Here is a 20,333-nt window from a genome sequence, read left to right as displayed (position 1 = left end):
CGACAGATTTAGCTGAATATAAATTTGAGGCCTATTATTTAGGCGCTGGGTGACAGGTATACGTTTACAGACAGAATTAGACTTGGAAATGCACAGTAGCGTGTGTGTGAAGTTATTGAGAATGACCCTATCAGCACCTTGAATCTAATATACCCTTTTAAGGATAGATTTAAAGTAGGCCTGATACAGCAGAAACCACTAATTTAGAGAATTGCTAAGTTGGGAATTGTATTTCAACCCAGAACAAAAACTGTGCTTTGACGGACCCAAAATAACTTGACCAGCCTCAGCAATAACCACAGATTTAGATGAATATAAATTTGAGGCCTATTATTTAGGCGCTGGGTGACAGGTATACGTTTACAGACAGAATTAGACTTGGAATTGCACAGTAGCGTGTGTGTGAAGTTATTGAGAATGACCCTATCAGCACCTTGAATCTAATATACCCTTTTAATGAATAGATTGGGAATTGTATTTCAACCCTGAAAAAAAAATATATCCTTTGCCAGACATCAGACAGTATTACAATTGGCTGGCCACAGCTGAAACACCAGATTTAGGGTACTGCTATTTTGGCAATTGTATTTCACCCCTCAATAAAAAAGCAAGCACAGCCAAGCCCCTGATGTAGGATATAGCAAAAAAAAAAAACACACTATTGATGGTTAAATGCACTTGGTGACAGCTTGCCCCTGATGTAGGATATAGCCAAAAAATAACCACACTATCGATGGTTAAATGCACTTGTTGACAGCTTGCCCCTGATGTAGGATATAGCCAAAAAATAACCACACTATTGATGGTTAAATGCACTTGGTGACAGCTTGCCCCTGATGTAGGATATAGCCAAAAAATAACCACACTATTGATGGTTAAATGCACTTGGTGACAGCTTGCCCCTGATGTAGGATATAGCCAAAAAATAACCATACTGTTGATGGTTAAATGCACTTGGTGACAGCTTGCCCCTGATGTAGGATATAGCCAAAAAATAACCACACTATTGATGGTTAAATGCACTTGGTGACAGCTTGCCCCTGATGTAGGATATAGCCAAAACAAAAACACACTATTGATAGTTAATTGTACTTGGTGGCAGCTTGTGCTGGTGCACCACAAGACACAAAATGGCCGCCGATCACCCCAGAAAAAAGTGACTGAAAAACGCTCTGGGCAGCCTAAAAACAGTGAGCAATTGAATAGCAGCAGTTCAATGTTCCACAACTGTAGATCGATCACTGACTTAAGTGTTTTGGAGTAGTTAATCACTGCCTAATCTCGCCCTAACAGTCGCAGCTGCAATCTCTCCCTACACTGTTCAGAGCAGAGTGACGTGCGGCGCTATGTGACTCCAGCTTAAATAGAGGCTGGGTCACATGCTGCACTGGCCAATCACAGCCATGCCAATAGTAAGCATGGCTGTGATGGCCTCTTGGGGCAAGTAGTATGACGCTTGTTGATTGGCTGCTTTGCAGCCTTTCAAAAAACGCCAAGAATGCGACGAACACCGAACCCGAACCCGGACTTTTACGAAAATGTTCGGGTCCGTGTCACGGACACCCCAAAATTCGGTACGAACCCGAACTATACAGTTCAGGTTCGCTCATCCCTACTCCTAATCCATAAATTGCAGTTTTACATTTCAGACATGAAAGATAAACTGCTCTGTTCTTCTAAATTTTATTTTCTATATGATCGGTTAGTGCTTCACCTAAATTGTGAGTTTTAATTCCCTAAATGTGCAATGAGAGCTTTTCTAAATAAGCGTACACTGATTGCAAACCTTTGGCTTACAACCAGCTGTCCCAAGGTTACAAATTTTACATCTATATAATATACATTTCAATTTTCATAATTGATCAACAAGCGTTTAACAAGCGTTTAACTCGGTGCCCTTGGAAGCCATCACAGCCATGCCTACTAATGGCATGGCTGTGATTGGCTAGTGCAGCATGTGACCCAGCCTCTATATAAGCTGGAGTCACGTAGCGCTGCACGTCACTCTGCTCTTATTAGTGTAGGGAGAGGATGCGGCTGGTGATTTCAGGGAGAGAATAGGAGAGAATCTTTGGTTCAGAATGTGAATCTAACTCAGCGATCGACATACATATAGTTGTGTGGGTGCAGGGCACAATATTTTTACCCAGTGACTGAAAAAAAATAACTTTTATCCATCTGTTAATTAGGTGAGCGGCGGTTGCGGCCATTTTCTGCAAGTTCAGTGCACCAGCACTGCATTTGAGTTTTTGTGACATTGAAATCCAATCTTGGAAACTGCACTAATAATCTGGTTTAAAAAAAATCACCCTTTTATGGCAATATACAACATCTGGTACATTTGCATGATTAGTCAGTATGCAATTTAAGCTAGAAAATACAGCCATAATTTTCTTTTTTTTTTTTAAAACACCCGTTTTGTGAAAAATACACTATTTTACATCCCTAGCTGCATCTGGACGTGTGTAATTCAAACGTTATATATAGCTTTCATATTCTGTTAGTAAAAAAAAACCTTTTTAGGCAATATACAATATCTGGATTAGTCAGTGTGCAATTTAAGCTAGAAATACAGCCATCATTTTCTGGGTTTTTAAAAACACACTTTTTTTTGGGGCCAAAATTCCACTTTTTTACAGCAAGTATGAAACTCAAGTTTAATATACTGTATACATCGTTCATATTCTGTTAGTAAAATGACACACTTTTTTGGCAATATACAACATCTGGATTATTCAGTGTGCAATTTATTTATTCTACTATTATTTAAACACCCATTTAGGGCAAGATCCTAAATTCGAGAAATATGAGGAGAGTGTCAAATATGTGACATGGCCCAGGTCGTGGTGCTGCTGGTGGAGCTCCTGTTGCAGGAAGAGGACGTTGTCGATCTGTGCCAGCTACACGCACAAGTGAAACTCCTTCCTCAGGTGCGAGTAGGCGACAGAACCTGCAGCAGTATTTTGTCAGGCCTAATGCGGCTCTACGAATGGTGAAGCCTGAACAAGTACAGGCGATAGTAGATTGGGTTACTGACAGTGCCTCCAGTTCCTTCACATTGTTTCCTACCCAGTCTCCTGCTGAAAGATCAGAGTTGGCACCTGCAGCCCATGTCCATCAGTCTTTCACCTCATCCCCTTGCAAATCAGCCAAGCAGTCTGAGCCCCAAGTCATGCAGAAGTCTCTTCTGCTTTTTGATGACTCTGTTAGCAGGGTTTCCCAGGGCCGTGCACATATCCCTGCCCCAGAAGTGAAAGAGATTGAGTGCACCAATGTCCAACCACTTATCTTTTAAGATGAGTACATGGGAGGACCATCGCAGCACGTCTTGGATGATGACGAATCACAGGTGCAAACTGCTGGGGCTTTTGAAAGTGTGCAGACCGACAAGGAGGTCAAGGGTAAAGACTGGGTGGAAGATGATGTAGAGGATGATGAGGTCCTCGACCCCACATGGAATGAAGGTCATGCTAGTGATCCATGTAGTTCGGAGGAAGAGGCGGTGGTCGCACAGCATAAGAGAGAACAGGGTCCAAAAGTGGAGCGGCTGTCCTCTGGACAGTACGCCTGCTACTGCCCACCGCAGCAAGGGACCGAGCACACCAAAGCCAGCTCCAAGGAGTTCCCTGGAGTGGCAGTTCTTCAGACAATGTGCTGTTGACAAGACACAAGTGGTTTGCACGCTGTGCAATCAGAGCCTGAAGCGAGGCATAAACGTACTCAACCTGAGCACAACCTGCATGACCAGGCATCTAAGTGCTAAGCACAAACTGCAGTGGGGTAGACACCTCAAAAACCAAGAAAGGTCTCTGGCTCTTCCTGCTTCCTTTTCTGCTGCAGTCTCGGCCTCTTCATCCACCTCTGGAGTGACAGTGCCACCTGCCACCCTGCAAACAGATGATCTGCCAGCAACACCACCACCTAGGTCACCAAGCATCTCCACAATGCCCCACGGAAGAGTTCAGCTCTCCATCTCCCAAACACTGGAGAGGAAGAGAAAGTACCCCCCTACCCACCCGCGATCCCTAGCCCTGAATGCCAGCATTTCTAAATTACTGGCCTTTGAAATGTTGTCATTCCGTCTAGTAGAGACGGATAGTTTTAACCACTTGCCGTCACACTAACGCCGAAAGGTGTGAGTGTGGCTGCTTTCTCCGGTCACACTAACGCTGAAAGGCGACATCTCGCGAGACCCGAGACTTCCTGTGAACGCGCGCATGCGCTGCTCAGAAGTTATACTACAACATGCCAGCGATGATCATTCGCTGGCAGGCTGTAGATGTTAAAATAATCGCATCAGAAAGGTATATCAGACGCTGTTTTGTTAACAGCGTATGATATACCTGCTACCTGGTCCTCTGGTGGTCCCTTTTGCTTGGAGACACCACCAGAGGACACAGGCAGCTCTATAATTAGCACCAATCACCACACAACACTACACCCCCCTTGTCACTTATTAACCCCTTATTAACCCCTGATCACCCCATATAGACTCCCTGATCACGCCCCTGTCATTGATCACCCCCCTGTAAGGCTCCATTCAGACGTCCGTATGTGTTTTGCAGATCCGCGGATCCACGGATCCGCAAAACGCGGACACCGGCAATGTGCTTTCTGCATTTTGCAGATCCGCACATTGCCAGAACTATATAGAAAATGTTTTTCTTGTCTGCAATTGCGGACAAGAATAGGACATGTTCTATATTTTTGCGGATTGGAAGTGCGGACCCGGAAGTGCAGATCCGCAATTCCGGATCTGAGTGGGACAAAGTCTGTCCCCATAGAAATGAATGGGTCCGCAATCCCGTTCCGCAAAATGCGGAACAGAATTGCGGACTTGTGAATGGGGCCTAAGGGTCACTTATCACCGCCAGTTAGTTAGCTACTTTTTGCCTTTTTGCCACAAGTTAGTGGAATTTTTTTTTTTTTTTACAAAGTCTCATATTCCACTAACTTGTGCCAAAAAATAAAATCTTACATGAACTCACCATACCCCTCACGGAATCCAAATGCATAAAAATGCCCAGTGAAATCTTAAAGGTACCCATTGGAATTTGGGGCCCCTTTGCACATCTTGGCTGCAAAAAAGTGTCACACAGGGCAATGTGTTCTGGGGTGTATTTTTACATATACCCATGCTGGGTGAGAGAAATATCTCTGTAAATTGACAACTTTGTATAAAAAAATTGAAAAAGTTGTCATTTACAGAGATATTTCTCACACACAGAATGGGTATGTGTGAAAAGACACCCCAAAACACATTGCCCTACTTCTTCTGAGTATGGCGATACCACATGTGTGACACTTTTTTGCAGCCTAGGTGCGCAAAGGGGCCCAAATTCCAATGAGTTCCTTTTAGGAGGGCATTTTTAGACATTTGGATTCCAGACTTCTTCTCTTGCTTTAGGGCCCCTAAAATGCCAGGGCAGTATAAATACCCCACAAGTGACCCCATTTTGGAAAGAAGACACCCCAAGGTATTCGGTGAGGGGCATGGCGAGTTCATGTAAAATTTTATTTTTTTGTCACAAGTTAGTGGAATATGAGACTTTGAAAGGAAAAAAAATAAATTTCCGCTAACTTGCGCAAAAAAAATAAAAAATTTCTATGAACTCACCATGCCCCTTACTATATACCTTGGGGTGTCTTCTTTCCAAAATGGGGTCATTTGGGGGGTATTTATACTGCCCTGGCATTTTAGGGGCCCTAAAGCGTGAGAAGTAGTTTGGAATCCAAATGCATAAAAATGCCCTGTGAAATCCTAAAGGTACTCATTGGAATTTGGGCCCCTTTGCGCACCTAGGCTGCAAAAAAGTGTCACACATGTGGTATCGCCGTACTCAGAAGAAGTAGGGCAATGTGTTTTGGGGTGCATTTTTACATATACCCATACTGTGTGTGAGAAATATCTCTGTAAATGACAATTTTTTTAATTTTTTTATACAAAGTTGTAAATTTTACTATTTCTCTCACCCAGCATGGGTATATGTAAAGATACACCCCAAAACACATTGCCCTACTTTTTCTGAGTACGGTGATACCACATGTGTGACACCTTTTTGCAGCCTAGGTGCGCAAAAGGGGCCGAAAGTCCAATGAGTACCTTTAGGCTTTACAGGGTTGCTCACAATTTAGCCCCACCCAAAATGCCAGAACAGTAAACACACCCCACAAATGACCCCATTTCGGAAAGTAGACACCCCAAGGTATTCACTGAGGGGCATAGTGAGTCCGTGGGAGATTTTTTTTTGCCAGAAGTTAGCAGAAATGGATACTTTATTTATTTTATTTTTTCCTCAGAAAGTGTTATTTTCCGCTAACTTGTGAATTTTTTTTTAATCATACATGAACTCACCATGCCCCTCTGCGAATACTTTAGGGTGTCTTCTTTCTAAAATGGGGTCATTTGGGGGGTATTTATACTATCCTGGCATTCTAGCACCTTAAGAAACATGACAGGTGCTCAGAAAGTCAGAGCTGCTTCAAAATGCAGAAATTCACATTTTTGTACCATAGTTTGTAAACGCTATATCTTTTGCGCAAAGCAATAAATATACACTTATTGGATTTTTTTTTTATCAAAGACATGTAGCACAATAAATTCTGACACAAACTTGTATAGAAATGTAATTATATTTGAACAATTTTACCAGAAAAAGTTAAAAATACACTTTTTTTGAGAAAATTACGGTATATTTTGATTAATATCAGAAAAACTCTCAGCAGCAATCAAATACCACCAAAAGAAAGCTGTATTTGTGCGAAGAAAAGGAGGTATAATTCATTTGGGTGCCAAGTTGCATGACCGAGCAATAAACCGTTAAAGTTGTGAAGTGCCGATTTGTAAAAAAGGGCCTGGTCACTAGGGGGGTATAAACCTGTGGTCCTTAAGTGGTTAAAAGCCTTATGGCGGTGGCTGTCCCACAGTATGTCGTGCCCAGATGCCGCTACTTTTCCAGGTGAGCCATCCCTTCTCTGCACAACCAAGTAGGGGACAAAATCAGGCGTGCACTGCGCAACACCATCTGTGGCAAAGTGCACTTCACTACAGATACGTGGACCAGTAAGCGCGGCCAGGGCCGTTATATCTTCATAACAGCACACTGGGTAAATGCAGTGGCGGCTGGGCCTGAGGCGGATAGCAGTTTGGCACATGTCCTTCCACCACCGAGGATTGCAGGGCGCTTCAGTTTGCCTCCTGTTGCTTCCTCCTCCTACTCCGCTTCCTCATCCTCTACCGGCTCCTCATCCGGTCAGCGTAACACCTTCACCACCAACTTGAGCAGAGCCAGGGGTAAACGACAGCAGGCAGTTTTAAAACTTATCTGTTTGAGGGACAAACCCCACACCGCACAGGAGATGTAGGCGGGCCTTGAACAACAGACCGATGAGTGGTTGGTGCCAGTGAACCTCAAGCCCGGCCTGGTGGTGTGCGATAATGGGTGAAATCTCGTAGCAGCTCTGGGACTAACCAGTTTGACGCACATCCCGTGCCAGGCATATGTGCTGAATTTGTTGGTGCAGAGATTTCTTAAAAATTACCCCAATATGTCAGAGCTGCTGCATAAAGTGCGGGCTGTCTGTGTGCACTTTAGGTGTTCTCACCCTGCTGCTGCTCGCCTGTCAGTGCTGCAGCGTAACTTCGGCCTTCCCGCTCACCGCATCATATGCAACGTCCCCTCAAAGTGGAATTTCACCTTGCACATGCTGGCCAGACTGTGCGAGCATCAGCAGGCGATAGTGGAGTTTCAGCTGCAGCACGCACGGGTGAGTCGCTCTGCGGAACAACACCACTTCACCACCAATGACTGGGCCTCCATGCGAGACCTGTGTTCCTTGTTTTGCTGTTTCGAGTACTCCACCAACATGCCCAGTGCCGATAACGCCGTTCTCAGCGTAACTATCCCACTTCTATGCCTCCTTGAAAAAACGCTGCTGGCGATGATGGAAGAGGATGTGGCACAGGAGGAGGAGGAGGAAGAGGGATCATTTCGTAGGGTTTCCGGCCAGTCATTCACAAGTGGCTCCGAGGGTGGGTTCCTGCACCCACAAACACCAGGTACACAATTGTCCAGCCAGGGCACAGTTCTCGAGGATGACGAGGTGGAGGATGAGAAGATGGAGGAGGAGGAACCATGTTTACAGCAGGGTGGCACCCAGACCAGCTCATGGCCATCACTGGTGTGTGGCCGGCGGGATGCAGAGGACATAAACGATACACCTCCCACAGAGGACAGCTTTTCTTTGCCTCTGGGCAGCCTAGCACACATGAGTGATTACATGCTGCAGTGTCTTCGCAAGGACCGCCGAGTTGCCCACATTCTAACTTTGTGCTGATTACTGGGTGGCCACGATGCTGGATCCCGTTACAAGAAAGAGGTCGCCAACGCAGCTGGGGCACCGCCAGCACCTCAGAAGGCATGGTTAAGCTGGCCGAAATGTGGAAAAGCTTTGTCAGCACGCCACAACAACTAGCACCACCAGCTGATATGGAACGTCTTAGCAGGAGGCAGCATTTAACCAACATGGTTGAGCAGTATGTGTGCACACGCTTACACGTACTGAATGATGGGTCTGCCCCCTTCAACTTCTGGGTCTCCAAATTGGGCACATGGCCTGAGCTTGCCCTTTACGCCTTGGAGGTGCTGGCCTGCCCCGCAGCCAGTGTATTATCTGAACGTGTGTTTAGCACGGCAGAGGGCGTCATCACAGACAATTTGGACAAGCTCACGTTCATTAAAATGAACCAGGCATGGATCTCACAGGACTTGTCCGTACCTTGTGCAGAATAGACATGTATACCAGCCTTAACCAGCCATTGTTATACTGCAGCGCAATTGCTCATTCTTGTATTTTGGATATTTCACACTCTTTTGGAGTGTACCCTAATTAAAAAATAAATAAATTAAAACCAAAAACCAGTGTTGGCTACCTCGTCCTTCTCCACCGCTGCTTCCACCTACACCGATATGTCCACCGCCTCCTCAAACTCTTACTCCATATGGAACTTCACCTCATAAATCAAATTTAAATTTTTGTATTTGAATGTATTTTATTTTATGTCATTTCACTACTTTGTCAGTGACATTTTCTGGTGAAATTCACCAATTTTTGGGTGTGAAGTACCACTGCTATACCTATTAGACCGGTAAAAAATAAAATTGTCTTTTACATTTTCGGGTGAATTTCACCAATTTTTGGGTGTGAAGTACCACTGCTATACCTAGTAAACAGGTTAAAAAAAATATTGTCAGTTACATTTTCTGGTGAAATTCACCAATGTTTGGGTGTGATGTACCACTGCTATAAGTTGATAGAGAAGATATCCAAATGGATGATGGATGTCAGTGGGGCACCTCTACATAGGTGACAGGAACATACATTTAAAAAAATCCACAATTACATTGTCAGGTGACACTACTGATCTGCACAGGCCCGTCGCTAACGGACAGGCAAAACAAGCAATTGCTTGGGGCCCCGAGCTGGCCCGGGGCCCCAAACAGAGCCGATGCTTGTTTTGCTTCTTTTAAGGCTGCAGCCGCCTGAGCGCTCTATAGAGAGCCTCAGGCGGCTGCAGCACTCCTGGTTACCACGGCGGCCGGTGTAGCGTTATACTACGGTAAAGGCTAAATCCCATGACTCGGAGGGACCTTGTGACGTCAAGGAGGCACGTGACATACTGAAATCACGTGACTGCAAAGCGGAAGCATCCTTCCTCATTCACTCAGAGTGATGGCGTCTGAAGTGAGAGGAGAGCAGAACCAGTGCCTGTCTTTACCACAGGTATTTACACTGGATGCTCTAGTCTTGACTGCCTGTGGCTGAGGGAACCCGTTCTTATCACGTATATTTACAGACTGGTATTTACACTTGAGGAAACAGCAGTGATTATAGTGCTGGCGGCGGGAGGAGGGAAGAACTTTGCGGAGGGAGCCCGTTCTTATCACATATGTTTACCGACTGGTATTTACACTCAGGGAAACAGCAGTGATTATGGTGGATACACAAAAATGTGTTGAGGGGAGGGGGGCTGAACATGCTGGGAAAGTGTGTGTGTTGGGGGGGGGGGGGTAGAGGGCGAACATGGTGTGTGTGGGGGGGGGAGAGGGTGAACATGCTGTGTGTGGGGGGGGGGTGAACATGCTGGCTGTGTGGGGGTGTGGGGGTGGGGGGGGTGAACATGCTGAAAAAAGGTCCTTACCAGTTATGGGAAAGAGACAGCTGCTGCAGAGCCGGCTAAATCCCATGACTGGGTGGACCAGGTCCCTCCCAGTCATGGGATTTAGTCACAACCGTTATACTACCCTACCTCGTGAGATTTCCCTACCTCCTGACTTCCCGTCGCACTGCTAATGACGTGAGGAGGCGTTCCTGAGTTTTGACGATCTGCGCATGCACAAACCGACAGTTTATGGAAAATCTCAGCGGAGTTTAGCTTTACACGGACACTGCGCATGCGCAGGAGAGCCTCAGTAGGGACAAGCGCGGCTAACTCAGTAGGGACAAGCGCGGCTAACTCCGGCCGGCGCATGCGCAGTGTTCTGTGTGAAGCTGAACTCCGCTGAGATTTTCCATAAACTGTCGGTTTGCGCATGCGCAGATCGTCAAAACTCAGGAACGCCTCCTCACGTCATTAGCAGTGCGACGGGAAGTCAGGAGGTAGGGAAATCTCATGAAGTAGGGTAATGTAACGATACACCGGCAGAGGGAAAAGTCGCTAGCGGCTGTCGGGGGGGGGGGGGGGGCCTCCATGTCTATTTTGCTTGGGGCCCCCAAATTCCTTCAAACGGCCCTGGATCTGCGTAGATGACAGGGAATAAAATTTCTGAAATTCTTCATTAATTGATGCGCGACACATCCTTTCATTCAATGCTTAAGCTTTAAAAAGTTGTCCCACTTTTATGCTTTAATACTTTGTCCCATATTTCCACTCTATCATTTTAACCCCTTAAGGACTCAGCCCTATTTCACCTTAAGGACTTGGCCATTTTTTGCTAATCTGACCAGTGTCACTTTAAGTGCTGATAACTTTAAAACACTTTGACTTATCCAGGCCATTCTGAGATAGTTTTTTCGTCACATATTGTACTTCATGACACTGGTAAAATGAAGTTAAAAATTATTTTTATTTTTTTTACGGGTTAGGTCATGTGATATTTTTATAGAGCCGGTCGATACGGATGTGGCGATACCTAATATGTATACTTTATTTTTATTTATGTAAGTTTTACACAATGATTTCATTTTTGAAACAAAAAAATCATGTGTTAGTGTTTCCATAGTCTAAGAGCCATAGTTTTTTCAGTTTTGGGGCGATTATCTTGAGTAGGGTCTATTTTGGCGTACATGCAACTTTTTGGATCACTTTTATTACCTTTTTTGGGAAGTAAGGTGGGCAAAATTTCAATTTTCTCATAGTTTTTATTTTTTTATTTTTATGGCGTTCACCGTGCGGGGAAAGTAACATGACCATTTTATAGATTAGGTCATTACTGACGCGGCGATACCTAATATGTGTAGTGTATTTTATTTTTTACATTTTTATTCAGTGATAAATGTTTATTTTTTTATCTTAACTTTTTTCACTTTTTTGTACATTTTTTTGACCTAGACCCACTTAAATGTTGAAGATCCAGTGGGTGTGATGCCTTTATAATACAGTACAGTACAATATATATTTTACTGTACTGTATTTTACTTACACTTTGTCTGAACAGATCTAAGCCTTTAGCATAGATCTGTTCAGCACCATGGACAGCAATACGCCTGAGAAGGCGTCCTGTTGCCATGGGAACCTTCCCCGTCTGCCACAACTTCGCAGACGGGGAAGGGTAAGCACAGGGCTGCGGGGGGCTGTCGGGGGGCTCTCTCCCTCTCCATCGGGGGGCTGCAAAGGCACAGCAGCCCCCCAATGGGAGATGGAGGGAGCCCCTTGACCCTGACAGTTAACCTTTTCCATACCGCGGTCCGTACGGGGATCCCGCCTGCCGCACCGTCAGCCTCCCGCAATGCCCCCACCGCCTGCGACACCCCCCCTGCACCACCCGTCGGCATCAAATCGTGCAGGGGTGCAGGGGGGGGGTGAAAAATCTTGATTTTAGGCACTCTAAAGTTTCTGATCCCCGCGGTCAGGGACCGCGGGGATCAGAAACTGCAAAAAGCGCAGCAAACCGCAGGTCTGAATTGACCTGCGGTTTTCTGCTATCGCCGACACGGGGGGGGGTCATGACCCCCCTGGCGTTGTGACAGGATGCCGGCTGAATGATTTCAGTCGGCATCCTCTTTAGATTAACCCCTGCGGCACCGGAATGCCTATTTAAAGTTAGGACGTACTGGTACACCCTGAGTCCTTAAGGACTCAGGAAATAGGGCGTAACGGTACGCACTGCATCCTTAAGGGGTTAAATTTAAAAAAAATGTATCCTCCCTTGGATGTATTTTCTCTTTCCCACGCTCCATCTTCGGCCTGGAACCCTCATTTTCCGCCACCCGTGATCACCATGGTAGGCGCATAAAAGAACATCAAAAGTTGATAGAGCAGATATCAAATTAAATCGTGAACATCACGGGGACATGCGACATGGTGGGGCAGTAAGTATGCACACGCCTACACGAACTGACTGACAGGGGTCAGCCCCTGCACCTTCTGGGTCTCCAAAATGGGCACATGGCCTGAGCTTGCCCTTTACCCCTCGGAGGTGCTTGCCTGCCCTGCAGCCAGTGTATTGTCTGAACGTGTGTTTAGCACGACTGGAGGGGGTTATCACAGGTTATATTTCCCAATGTTTTGAGGTGTACCCTAATTTAAAAAAATTAAAAATAAATGTAAAACCAAAAAGCAGTGTAGGCTACCTCCATCACCTCCACTTCCACCTACACCGCCACATCCACCGCCTTCTCAACCTCCTACTCCATATGGACCTCGTCCCCCTAGATCAAGATTATTATTTTTTATTTTTACGTATTTTATGTTATTTAAAGTCATTTCCCTATCCACATTTGTTTGCATGCTCTTAACCACATTTTGATGCTATTTGCAGCCCTCTAGCCCTTTCCATGACATTTTTACAGTCATTTTAGTGCTCAAAAGTTCGGGTCCCCATTCAATGGGGTTTGGGTTCGGAGTCGAGTTCGGGTCCCAAACTCGAACTTTTTTCTGACGTTCGGCCGAACCTGTCAAACCCGAACATCCAGGTGTCCGCTCAACTCTAGTCATAACAAATAAGGTAATACCTCACTGTCCCGCCTTCTCCTATTCCATTGTATTATGGGTCCCCTATTTGTTTATTAGTGATGAGCGACAGGGGTCATATTTGAATTCACGATATTTCGCGAATATTTTGTATTCATTGAATATTATATTCTACTTTTTTTTTTGCTCGAAAAATCGGCAAGGTAATGATTGTGTAATATGCTAATTTTTGTAATTCGAATTTTCATAATACAAATTTTTTATTGTGAATTTTTCAACTTACAACTATTAGACAAAGAAGATTATAGCACTATATTAGCTAAATTGCTCTATATTCGATTTTTTTTTGAATATTCGCTATATTGCTATAAGTTTGTTTTTTCAAATATTCATAATATTCTAAAACAAGAATATATAGCAATATATAGAGAATATTTGAAAAAAAAGAATATAGCGCAATTTAGCTAATATAGTGCTATAATCTTTTTTTTATAGTTGTAATTTTTTTCCAATCTGAACTTCAGATGAGAAAAGAATTACAACTATTAGACAAAGAAGATTATAGCACTATATTAGCTAAATTGCTCTATATTCGTTTTTTCGAATATTCACTATATTGCTATATATTCTTGTTTTATAATATTACGAATATTCGAAAAAACAAAGTTATAGCAATATAGCGAATATTCGAAAAAATGAATATAGAGCAATTTAGCTAATATAGTGCTATAATCTTCTTTGTCTGATAGTTGTAAGTTGAAAAATTTGCAATAAAATATTCGTATTACGAAAATTCGCAAACAACACTACTCCTAAAGTCAAATATACTGCAGCCCTCTCATTGGCCCACAAGCTAGAAGCAGGGAGGCATCATGTGTACTGATTTAAAAAAAATTGGAATATTCGAAATTCCGAAAGTACCTATATTCGCGATAAAAATTCAAAATTCGAATATTCGTGACCAACACTATTGTTTATGATTCTTGATTCCTCCCTATCTGCAGGAAATCATTGCTCAGCCAATTTTTTGAGATGGGTAGAGCTTTGGCCATTGTTGGCTGTGATTAGTTCCTGCATGTTGAAAGGAACATGAGACCAGAGAGAGACCTTAGATTTAACAGAACCGGAGTGGTGGGGAATCAGTCTGAAAAATATAAATTAAAAAAATAATAATAATAAAGAACTATGAATTTCTGTAAAAGATATCAGCTACTATTTAACTGCAACTCATATTATTACTGGGATTTAACAAGTGTTACCTTTATAATTCAACTGACAATACAGTAGCTAATATCCTACTATTTTTCTGTATGGCGTTAATCCAGAATTTACTATGCTAGAAAAGGTCAGTCTGCTTGGATCAGCAAGTGGAATGATTGACTGCAATAATGCCTAGATGTAAGCAGATCAGCTAAAGAACAAAGCTGAACTAAAGTCAGCAGGAATGTTTTAATGACAAAAAATGGCAAACAATGGAGCTAATTCATTTTCACTTGGAGATTTTTTGTTTCTTGCTATGTAAATGTATAACTCCACAGCCATAACAACCATTGCATAAAATAAATTGTCATCATATCCAGAAAATTCTCATATCATAATAATAAAAAAAAAAAAAAAAAAAAAAATATATATATATATATATATATAGTAAATGTCCTTAAAAATATGCAAAACTTCACCTGCTTAGTTACCAAACATTTTTGTATCAGCTCAAAATGATGCTACATATCTTCACACAAGTAAAAAACAAAAACAAAAAACATGGGCATATGAATTTGTCATAAAGAAAAGTCCATTAGATTTTTAACATGGTCCTAAATAAATAGCTTTTTACAGATCTAGTTGCAGTTTTACTTAAAGGGAGCTTATCAGTGGCTTACCTACTATAGCGGCAGACCACGCAGCTGCTATGGGGCCCATGAAGGAGGGGGCACAGAGTTGGTGAAAGGCTCCGCCCCTAATTACACTAACATAGCTGCTGCGGCTCCACTTTCACTTATCCCTATCTGGGGCTCATACGGGCCCTGCTTCTCCTGTCCTCAGGGCCCCCCTGCCCTTACATATTTTATCAATATTCCTACCGACTCCTGCAGTGACAGACAGTCTGTAGCCAGCCTATGCCAGTGTGCTTTCCTCTGTCTGTCTGCTGGGTGTTAAACTGGCCAATCAGCATTTAGCAGCGTTAATAGCCTGCTGCGGATTGGCTAGCCTAGCTGAGTAAAAAGAGACAGGACTGAGCGGGCGGGATGCTGGACTTGTCTTCCACCATGCTGCCTGCCCGGCCCTGTGATTTATAACCAACCAGAGATGAACTCCATTCCCCAGAGACTGGTAATGTCTCTAGAGAGCGTGCCCTGCACAGCTACGGACAAAGTAAGTAGTGTGTAGCTGTGCACTGTCAAAAGTAAAAAAAAAAAATTAAAAAAATTAATGAGGAAGTGGGGGGGGGGGGGGGTGTTAGTGTGAGGGGACAGCAGCAAGCAGAGTTCAAGGGGAGGGGGGCACACTGCCCTCAACATAATATTATCATATAGAGAACAGTGTGCCTCAAGCAGCCCCCCCCATAAACGTTGCTTACTGTTGATGTTTATATAGATGACGATGCACCAGCAGACCCCCCCCCCAATGAACTTTGTCACGTTAGCATTAAGATGAGTTCATGGAGGGGGGTGCTGTGCAGACTGGGCACAAGCAGGAGGAACGATGCTATGCGAGCTCCTGCGCTCCTTCAGCTCTGCTCTCATATAAATCACTCTTACTGCCTATGCCCACTGTGCCAGGCTTTAGCAGACAGGCAGGAGCAGTGATATGTGCTGTACATCGCCCGCTGCAGCCTTAGTAAAATCTGTACTTCTGTACACCACTGTCATATCAGCAGTATGGATTATTAAGCACTATAGGCATTTCAATTTCAGGCGCCTGTTTCTCATACAAAAAATAAATAAAAAATCATCTTAAAAAAGTCATCTTATGGCACTTATAATAGGCTCTAATAAACTTCATTTAGTTTACATGTACTTTAAGTTAGGGATGTCCAACCTGCGTTCCTACAGCTGTTGCATGATGAAAGTTGTAGTTTTGCAGTAGCTGGACAGCGGCAGGTTGGACATCCCTGATTTAAAGGGTTATTAAGGTTCTTTCAAGTTATCCCCTATCCACGAGAATGGAGGCACTGTACCCCCTGAAATGGAAGGAGGGGCCAATAGTTAGAAATTAGAATACCCCTTTATGGCTTTTATATTGTCAGTAGTAGGCTACAGACGCATTGAACCATGTCTATTTAAATATACGTTAATAATTTCCAGAGCAAAACCTTACCGGAAGATATTATTTTTTAGCTACTTTTTTAGTTATTAATCCCTGATGGTTTAATTAGTACTGGAATGGGCCATGGGTGGGTAGTGGGTGGGTTTAGGGGGCCCAATTTAGATTTTTGCTATGGGGCCCAATGATTTCTATGTACGCCTCTGTGTCTCATCTTGCTGTTACTAAAGCGAGATGAAACTACGCCCTGACCACCAGGTGGCCGGGAAACAGCAGAGTGGGCCGGCACTCTGGTGTTTCAGTATCTCCAATTGCAGTGCATGAAAGCTACAGAAACAGTGTAGCACAACTTGGTGATCGGGTCTCATCTCACCGTAGTAATGGCAAGATGAAAGTACTTCCTTAATGCAAGTTCTGCATGTAAAATCCAGAAAAACATAACACAAAAGGCATCCAACTAAACATCTTTCATTGAAGCACTTGTCCCAGTTGGATCCCCTCTATTACTTCCATATACCCTAATGGAGAATGACAAAATAAAGCCAACATCCTTTAAAAGAAGCACAATGTTGTATCACTTTCAATATGGTCCTAAGAAAATGGTTGGAAAAGGCCCTTAAGGCCGAAGAGATAGAAAAGCTTCTCTAGCTGGTAATCTAATGAATCAGTCTGCCAAAATAACAATTCCTTCCAAAATGCATAGTTCCAACGGTAAAGCTTGGTGTGTATTAACTAATACACAATTGAATAATTACATCTTTAAAACAAACACTACAAAGTCTTGTCTAATAATTATAATTATACACGATTAAAACCTAAACATGCTGTAACAGACAAAATAATAAAAGTAGTAAATTAAAATAAATTAAATTAAGGCATATGAGGGGGTCTGATGTTAAGGGCACCCTATAATGCCAGAGAAGAGTTAAAGCAACAGTTTTTTTTTCTTTGCAGAACTTGACTCATATTGTCTAATATTGTTTGAATGCCCATATGATTAGTCTGCAAGACCATGGCAATCAGCTGATTGATAGGACATGTTTTTGTAAGAGTCGTTTCATTAACAACCACCCTTTAAGTATTAATTACTATACATTTAAGAGCCAATAAAAACTTGGTACATAGACCATATGTTGACCTATGGGGTTCTAACATGATTTCTAGGCATGCTCAAGAACATATCATGTCTTTGATGTTGTCAGTGAATCCATGAAGAAAAATGTATAAAAAGATCCAGTCTGAAGAATAACCTTGAAACATCTTGTCCTTCAGTAATGAAAGGATTTGAAGCTGAAAATTATGGTTAGAAATTAAGTTTTGAACTTTACTTGTATTTGCTCCCAGACTACTGTAGTTGAAAGATCACACTTTTGGCTAGCTTTTCAGAGTCATCAATAACATGGTAGTTTTCCGACAAAAGACACAAGAGACTGTTATTAATTATAACACATTTTGTATAGATTATTTATCTCCACATTGTAAAAGTGTACAGTATTTTGAGAGGCTAAAATTCTATTATAAATGTCAAGAGATTCAAGTTGGAACAGGGACAGTAGAAAAAGTAATCTTGTTCTGAAAGATAGAGTTACTATGATATAATACATTGCAGCATTAGAAAATCAATATTAAATGAAAGTTATGTGTCACGTTATACACTTACAATGGAAAAGGAGCATTTCATTAAACAATACAATGCAAACGCCATATTAAAGTCAACTGGCACTATATGTGCCAAATCTATTATGAAACACAGGCCTCTTGCACCTTCTGCCAGTCTGTGCACCAGAACTTCAGACAACTGACTGTCCGAAACGTTTAAAGGGAACCTGTCACCGGGATTTTGTGTATAGAGCTGAGGACATGGGTTGCTAGATCGCCGCCAACACATCCGCAATATCCAGTCCCCATAGCTCTGTGTGCTATTATTGTGTAAAAAAAACCGATTTGATACATATGCAAATTAACCTGGGATGAGTCCTGTCCCTGACTCATCTCAGGGACAGGACTCTTCTCAGGTTAATTTGCATATGTATCAAATAGTTTTTTTTTTACACAATAAAAGCACACAGAGTTAGGGTCCATTCACACATCCGTAATTTGGGTTCGCATTCGTTCCGCAATTTGCGGACCCATTCACTTTTACTGGAGCTGGAACGGATGCAAATCCACATTTCCTGGATCCGCATCCGCATTTTCGGGATCCGCATCCATTTTTTCGGGATCCGTTTTTTCAGGATGCGCAATTTCGTTCCTGAAAAAAAAATAGAACATGCCCTATTCTTGTCCGCAATTGCGGACCAGAAAAGGCATTTTCTATTATAGTGTCTGTGATGTGCAGTCCGCAAATTGCAATTGAAGGTGTCCGTGTTTTGCGGATCCGCAATTTGCGAATCCGCAAAACACTTACGGACGTGTGAATGGACCCGTATGGGGACTGGGTATTGCGGATGTGCTAGCGGCCATCTAGCAGTCTATATCCTCAGCTCTATACACAAAATCCCGGTGACAGGTTCCCTTTAAACCTGCAGCAAAGTAATTGTGTGCATTATTTTAATCTGAATTTAATAATAACTGGAACTGCTTTGGTAATCAATTCTGTTCCTAGATGTCACACTCTGTAAATTTGTAAAGTTGCTTCATTTTTAATTTTAGATTAAGGCCTCATGCAAACGACTGTTTTTCGTGTCCGCATCCGTGCCACAGTTTTTGCGGCTCGGGTGCGGACCCATTCACTTCAGTGGGGCTGCAAAAGATGCAGACAGCACTCCATGTGCTGTCTGCATCCTCTGCTCCGTTCTGTGGCCCCGTAAAAAAAATTGAAAATGTCCTATTCTTGTCTGTTTTGGAGACAAGAATAGACATTTCCACAATGGGCCGCCCGTTCCGTTCCGCAAATTGCGGAAGGCACACAGGTGGCTTCTGTTTTTTGTGGATCAGCGGTTTGCGGACCACAAAAAACGGAACGGCCGTGTGCATGTAGCCTTATTGGAAGAAAGAACTGTTGAGTGAAAAGGTATACTTACTCTTAATGAGAAGTGAGCAAAAACTTTAAAGAACACAATTTTTTCTTTCTATATTAAATCCACATTTTTCTTTTATATTATAGTTGTTCATGAAACAATTAAGCTATTGTAAAGGTGAACAAATAGAAAATGCAACACGCCACTCACATCCAAAGGTAAGAGCTATCACAGTATAAAATACTATTATGTATAAGAAATGAATGAAAGGATATGCAATGTGAAAAGTAACCTTGTTGAATATAATAAAACTAATCAGGTTTTACCGTATCCATTAGCTACTTATAGCAAAATTTCAGTGTCCAGTACAAATATACAGAAAAACATTAATAGCATATTACAATATATCATTGAACAGAAAATATGAAAACACTGTATATAAATTAACAAATTGCAAATGGTTAAAAGAGTCTATCAGTGATGAGCGGCAGGGACAATATTCGAATTTGCAATATTTCACGAATATTTGGGTGAATATTCATAATATATTCGTGAATTCGTAATCTCCCGTAATTATTTTCTTGATTGTGAAACTCGTCGATCGGAAAATTTTCGATAAAGATTTGCGATAAGAAAATTCGTGATCAACACTACTCCTCTAGTCAAAGATTTGGCTGCCTTCTTATTGGCCCACAAGCAAGAAGCAGTGAGGGATCGTGGATACTGAGGAAAAAAAAATCTAGAATATTCGCGATTACGAAGATATAGCACTATATTCTAGATATTCGCAAATTCTCAAAGTGCCAATATTCGCAATAAAAATTAGCGTTTAGAATATTCACCATCAACACTAGAGTCTATTAGCAGTGTTAAACCATGCAAAAAATGCTAGCACTAGGTAGGGGAAGAGATAGGTA

At 42.7% G+C, this 20,333-nt stretch overlaps 1 long non-coding RNA gene across 1 annotated transcript in view; it reads left to right on the top strand.

Moving 5' to 3' along the window:
• Positions 1-20,333, top strand: part of LOC122928214 — an 87,076-nt gene that overhangs the window by 65,369 nt on the left and 1,374 nt on the right. Inside the window, exon 2 of the long non-coding RNA XR_006387864.1 lies at positions 19,563-19,634. This is a non-coding gene — a long non-coding RNA (uncharacterized LOC122928214). The remainder of the gene's footprint in view (positions 1-19,562; positions 19,635-20,333) is intronic.

Source organism: Bufo gargarizans, chromosome 2 (assembly GCF_014858855.1).
Source record: "Bufo gargarizans isolate SCDJY-AF-19 chromosome 2, ASM1485885v1, whole genome shotgun sequence".
Taxonomy (NCBI): Eukaryota; Metazoa; Chordata; class Amphibia; order Anura; family Bufonidae; genus Bufo; species Bufo gargarizans.
Note: the sequence above shows the minus strand (reverse complement) of the source record. Positions and strands in the feature narration are given on the sequence as shown.